This window comes from Ooceraea biroi, chromosome 13, assembly GCF_003672135.1.
Source record: "Ooceraea biroi isolate clonal line C1 chromosome 13, Obir_v5.4, whole genome shotgun sequence".
NCBI lineage: Eukaryota > Metazoa > Arthropoda > Insecta > Hymenoptera > Formicidae > Ooceraea > Ooceraea biroi.
The window spans coordinates 7,670,661-7,677,223 of record NC_039518.1 but is presented as its reverse complement, the minus strand read 5'-3'; the positions used below and the strand labels follow the sequence as shown (position 1 = coordinate 7,677,223).

General features: G+C 38.1%; 1 long non-coding RNA gene across 1 annotated transcript; it reads right to left on the bottom strand.

The window, feature by feature from the left end:
- Positions 1-3,418: 3,418 nt before the first annotated feature.
- LOC105284303 lies at positions 3,419-6,058 on the bottom strand. The gene is made up of 2 exons (XR_894851.3): positions 3,961-6,058; positions 3,419-3,603 (listed from the first exon to the last, which is right to left on the bottom strand). It is a non-coding gene; the product is annotated as an uncharacterized LOC105284303 (long non-coding RNA).
- Positions 6,059-6,563: the final 505 nt, after the last annotated feature.

Below are 6,563 nucleotides of genomic sequence, written 5' to 3'. Positions count from 1 at the left end.
TGACGGGTGACGAAAAATGGATCATTTACAACAATGTAGAACGAAAAAGATCCTGGGGTAAGCGAAATGAACCAGCATTAACCGCTCCGAAAGCCGGCCTTCATCCAAAAAAAGTCATGCTCTGTGTCTGGTGGGATTGGAAGGGAATCCTATATTATGAGCTCCTACCACACAACCAAACGACAAATGCAGATAAGTACTGCTCGCAACTGGACGAATTAAAGACAGCGATTCAGGAAAAACGTCCAGGATTAGCTAATAGGAAGGGCGTCGTGTTCCATCAGGACAATGCCAGACCTCATGTTTCTTTGACTACCCGACAAAAATTGTTGGAGTTTGGCTGGGATGTGCCACCTCACCCACCGTATTCACCAGACATTGCACCTTCAGACTTTCACTTATTTAGGTCTTTGCAAAATTCTCTTAGCGGCAAGAACTTCAACTCTTTGATCGACATAAAAAACCACCTTGAGGAGTTTTTCGCCGAGAAACCTAAGAAGTTCTGGGAGAATGGAATCTTCCAGTTGCGTGAAAGATGGACAAAGGTTGTGAAACAAAACGGTGCATACATAAGTCAATAAATATTTATCGACATAAAAAAATGTTGCCTTTGAATTTTCCTTCAAAATCGGCACGAACTTTCCGGACGACCCAATACTTACTTACATTTCCATATCTTTTAATATTTCTTGTAGAGTATTGCACTTATTCATTGTAAATAACAGAAACACTTTCCCGATTTTCGATTGCAACACATAAATATTGGCCGTTTTATCCGAACAAAGGACGCAGAAGCGCCGAGTCGACGAGCGACTGTGAGAAAATGATGCGTCGACATCGACAAAGCCTGCTATAAAGTGGCGCTAATATCAAATTATTCTACACACAAGAATATATAAGCATAAATGTGTACATGTTACTCTTGTCTCAAGACAGTGAGACAATCTTATTTAATTCGAGAGAGAAGAATAGAAATTACTGATTTAAATAAAAAATTGTTTGATTTTCATATTTTTTATACTTGTAATACGATTAAATTAGTCAAGAATATTTTTCGTCTCGTTATCAGAAATCCTTTCTGAGGGTGCAGTGAAAATTACGTTCGCGCGATGCGATATCACGTTGTATACATTTTCAGCGTTTTTTGTTTTTCGTCAGATACTCGAGCGATGATCATTCATTTGAGCTGATACATCAGCTGCGAGATACAACGAATATTCTTTAATAGCATCCATGATTGCGTGTGTACGGTGATATATACCATGACAGAGTTAAATTATGCGGTCCGGCTAGCGAACGTGTATCCAGCTCGAAGTCATAGTTGATTATCGAGATGCACCATATTACTCCGGAAGCGCATCGATATTGATCACAGGTCGTTATATCTGTGCAACGCACACCTGAGCGAGAATACATTAGCGAAATGACGAGCGACATGATTATATTTAAAAACTGAAACGTATATTTTCCTCTCTCTCTCTCTCTCTCTCTCTCTTTTATTATACAACTGATAAATGTATCGATTTTATAAAGATGAATAATATTGTTTACTGATTTCTCTCGCAGCATGTTGATAATGTGCTTTGGAAGTGTGTTTGATATTTCTATTTTTCATAAAAATTAAGATTCAATATAGTAGCCGCTAGATAAAAACTTATCCAGCTACCAGATTGGAAAGCATATATTATTAAAACCATTTAACTAGCTAGTTGCAACTAATCGCAGGTAAAGGATAAAAATGGCTCTCTGAGAGTAAAAGTTTTGCTACTAGCTACATGCTTCACCAAGTTCTTTGCATCGAATATTTATTTAATTAGTGCAAACTTCTGATATCATCCTTATGTAGGATTGTATGTGCTTCACAAAGTCTGTCTTAACTATTTTCGTCATAATGATCTTGAAAATCATCCTGTACAAAAATGGTAAAAAGACTCTGCGAATCATTACGTATACAATAAAATCGCATGAATATTAATTAATGTTCGATTAATTTGTCGCATGAATCTCTCATAAAATTTTCGGGTATGAGATTACTTTTCTCCCAGATTCAGTGCTCCGTTATTTTTACCCCGTTATTGGGGATTGCGCATTTTTTACGGGAAGGCAATCTTGACAAGTGCAGAGAACGCGATAGCGACATGCTTTGTCATGGGACGCCGTCTCTCGCAAGCGATCACTCGTGAAAATGGAGACAAAGACGAAGGAAGCGGATGCTTGTCATTTCTATCATCTGCATTCCACGTACGCGCGGGGGAGGATAATTCATCGCGTTTCCGCTTCTGTCTTTCCCGAGGCAATAAAATCAGCATTAGATTAACTGGGGCGCGACGCGCGTTGAAATTAATGCTCGCTTGAGTTGTATACGAAGTTGCGTTATTACGTCGGAATTACCGAGTGTTACTCGGCATTATCTCGGTGAATGCATCACGTATTCACGCAGTAACGTGGCAAAAAAACCTTACGGATGACAGTTGCATTCGTTTTGCATAAACAAATGAGACGGGGCGGTTTAAAGGTACGGTGAAAGGTACGTGAGAATTATTCCAGGCTGAAGTTTTGTCTCTCTTTTTCCCTCTTGCTTAAATTGCGTGTATTTAGAGTCGTTTGAAACAAATGTAGAAAAGACACATTGTAAATATTCTTCAGAGATAATAAATATGAAATTACTTCATGTTTTATCTCACAGTGTTACATGTAAATTGTAATGACCTTAATGCATTCAAGTGGCGTGATGATAAGAGAATGATTAAAGCGAAGGTATACTCGAGTTACTCTTGGTCTCGAGAACTGCTACGAATGATAAAAAGTTACTAGTTTTTCGTTCGAGTCTTGTACTTGTACTCGCGATATACAGACACGAGTCGCTTTATTGCAGGCGGTACATTTATATAAAGCATAAAATATCTCTGCGCCATTCTTCTCTTGCTATAAATAAATTGTTTAGAAAAAGATGGTAAACCGAGATAAGTTTCGGACGAGAGATTCGATTTTATCCGCCACTCGAGGCATATCGAGGTATTGGCACTGATATTGTAAAACAAGAAAGGAATTTGCATTTATGAGGAATATGTAAAGGATCTCGTATGCAAGATAACGGTTTTTGTAGTGGCCGTTGTAGAGACGAGAATCCAATATACCATGAATCACAAGTAACGAAAAAATGAAAATTTTATGAAAATATCGATCTTATGTTGGGAGCATACGAATTCTTTTTTTAGAACCCCTACAGGAACCATAAAGATTCCGATATAAAGAGATTCGAGGTCGGATTGTGGGCGAAATTTTATATGGAGAATCAATTCAATATACCTCACTTTGAGTAGAAATATAATAGCACATGACGAATATCATTACACGCGAATTAAGGGGGGATTCTCATGTAAAGAGCCAAAAAGAAGCAGATTTTTCGGAATTTTTTTTCAAGAACGTATTTAGTCAAAGGATCTCAAACTTTAATAGTACATCAATACATGTAAAGAGAATATAAAAATATTTTTTTGGTTAAAAAAAACATATATATAGATATAGGTATGGACGCCGCCTTCAGCGGCTTCGGCGTCGCAGGCGTCAAACGGTGTGCAGTCTAGCATCCGCTGTAATGGTCTGAAACAGAATATTCAACAATATTTATTAATTATAGATCATTACGCATCGTTTGAACCTCATGAAGCAAGAAAAAAAACCAAATTGAAAAGAATGGCGACATTTGAAAAAAAAATGCTGTTTTTCCATTAAAATTTTCATTGTTATTGTGAAATAAACATTATTTACTTTAAAAATTTTTGTTGCTTTTGAGGTTCATACGATGAACAATATAATTGTCTACATGTAGAGCCCCGAAAGAGCCCAATCGGTCTAATATTTTTTTAGTTATCCTGCACACCAGTTTGAAAAAAGTGATTTCGAGAAAAACGCGTTTAAAGTTTTCGGTTATAAAAAGTAATGCTTTTCAATACTTACAGTCCTAATCGGCGATTCCAGGGCCATATAGTAGGCCTTCTGCATCCTCGTATAATTGCTGCTGTTGTAAATTCAGTTCTTTGCGAGCAGTTCGAGCTTCTTTCGAGCTACTGAGGCTTCGTCACTCCTGTCGCCGTATTCGCGCGGCGTCACACGAGTCTGCATACCCCTTACAACGGGTACCGGTCTTTAGTTCTAGTGTGTCCATAATTTTTAAAACGGCGAAATAGCCTTCGTTGAATAATCCTGCAGCAATATATGCGGCTATTTCCACTGTTCGGATGCCGCAATATAAATATTTCGGAGCCAAACGCCAAACACACGAATTGAAGCTCTCGTAAAAATTTCCTGCCTCAGCTATACAAGTACGCGAAGGTATATCACAGCAAAAGAAAACCATTAGACGTATACCTGCGAAGCTGTTTGTTATGTACGAGTGCATGAGTGAGGACGGACGAGACGCGTGTCTCCGCTCCGAGCGCTCCCAGCTGCCTACTCAACGCGCGGTCGAAAACTCGACTATAACTATACGTAGAGGTCGAATATCGATTTGTAACTTTAGGAACACATTTTCCACATGTATTAGAGTTGATTTAAGCAAAAAAATTTTTTGACTCGTTACGTGAGAATCCCCCCTTAAGTAGCGCGTTTGTCATGACACTTAGCGACTATAATCGGATTATCGAAGCGAGATTAACAGAGCAAATCGCGAGGCCGTAATTGCATTTATGTGTAAATGAGAGGGACGCACGGGATGTCTCCAAAGCATGGTAATTTATTATTGTTATTTAATGCGAGACGAGGATTGGAGAATATTTTATTTAATCTCGCCACGGTATAAATACAGTCCGCGTAATTTCTGAATCATGAGCGACCGAAAATTAGGAAGCGCTTCACGAAGCCGAGTCGCGTTTCACAGATGCTAATGAGGAATTCGTGTTTTGCAATTAATCGAGAAAGGATGGCCTGATTAGACTTCGAGATTGAAAACGCAATTATAAATGCACCCGTTGGGGTTTCAACGCAATGCAGGTCCAAAAGAGTCATCTAAACGTCGAGTTAGAATGGAGCGGTGCAAACCGGCAAGGCTACCCTCTACCGGACATTGAAATGGCTTGTTTAATCCCAATTAAGAGAAGTTGCAACACAGATCGCGGACCTCTGTGCCCGGTGAGTCAAAGCACCCGAAAGCGAACGGTGGCAGCGAAGTTGCTCGTTTCCGTTTAATCCCGACCGTTTGAGAGAGCGAAGTCTCGCGCGGCAAAGCCGAATCGTGAAGCGCTTGGCTTCGTTGTGCTCGCTTGTTGGTCATATTGAATTGGAAAATCAACGCGTGCAAGTGACAGTCGAAGGGTCGTGCATGCTCCTGCGACGGCATAAAGGCGACTCGAAAGTTGCTCATCGAAGGGTCGAACCAGCTGCCAGGGGAAATAAAACATTTCGTAGCTACTCCGGCCGCGTGCTCGAAACGACTACGACAACTCGTTGTTGCTGAACAGGGGGTGTTGCCCGGTATCGATGCACAGTAGGACCACGCCGATTCGATAAGGAAATTTAGGAAAATATTGGAAACACAGTATTCCCCATCGCGCGCATCCCATGTACATTAGAATTAAGCAGGAGAAGTCGTAACAGAGTAAATGTATTGGAAAATGTATTTAGATGTGTAGTAAAAAATTTTAGTTTAATTATAAAATGTTTCATTTACAATGAGAGGATTATTTGTTCGTATAAGTAAAATTTTAAGGGTTTAAAATTATTATGTTATTATAATTTTTGATTGATTAGCTAAGATTTGTTTTAGATTGCCTGAGGGTTAGTTTTTTAAATAAAGTTATATTAAATTTAATTTGTTTGGTAAAAGATTAAGGGAAAATTATTTATTTATGTTTATAGTAACGTTAGTGAATTATTAAGAGGTGAGATTGGAATAAGAAGATTTTATTTATCGTACCTTTTGTATCAGGGTTTATTAAAATTGAGTTTAGGATGATAAAGTATTTCGAAATTAAAAGATCTAAAATAATGTGTAATAGTTTATTAACATGGAAGTTATTGTGGCATTAATATTTTAAATATTGTTTTAGGGGAGAAATTCTAAATCAATTTTAATGATATCTAGTTTTTTAATTAAAATTTTAATTTTGGTATAAACATTTTCTAGTAGTTAATTTAAATAAATTAGTGAATTTTGTATTGGGTTGTTCGGAAAGTTATTTCGTTTTTTCAAGGAAAAATGAAAGGCGGTTTTTCCATATTTTAAATAAATTTTATTCAGTGATGTATTGGCCATTTTGTTCCACTACCTTTCGCCATCTTTCTGGCAACTTTAAGATTCTACGCTCATAGAAGTCCTTCTCCTTATTGACAAAAAATTGAAGCACGTGATTTTTGACGCCTTCATTTGAATCAAAGTTTACATTGTTCAAAGAATTTTGTAGAGACCGGAACAAATGGTAATCGGATGGTGCCAGATCAGGAGAGTATGGTGAGTGTAGTAGCACATCCCATCCAAGCTGTAAAAGCTTCTGGCGAGTGACCAAACTTGTGTGTGGTCTGGCATTGTCGTGATGGAATACGACACCTTTCCTATTCGCCAATTC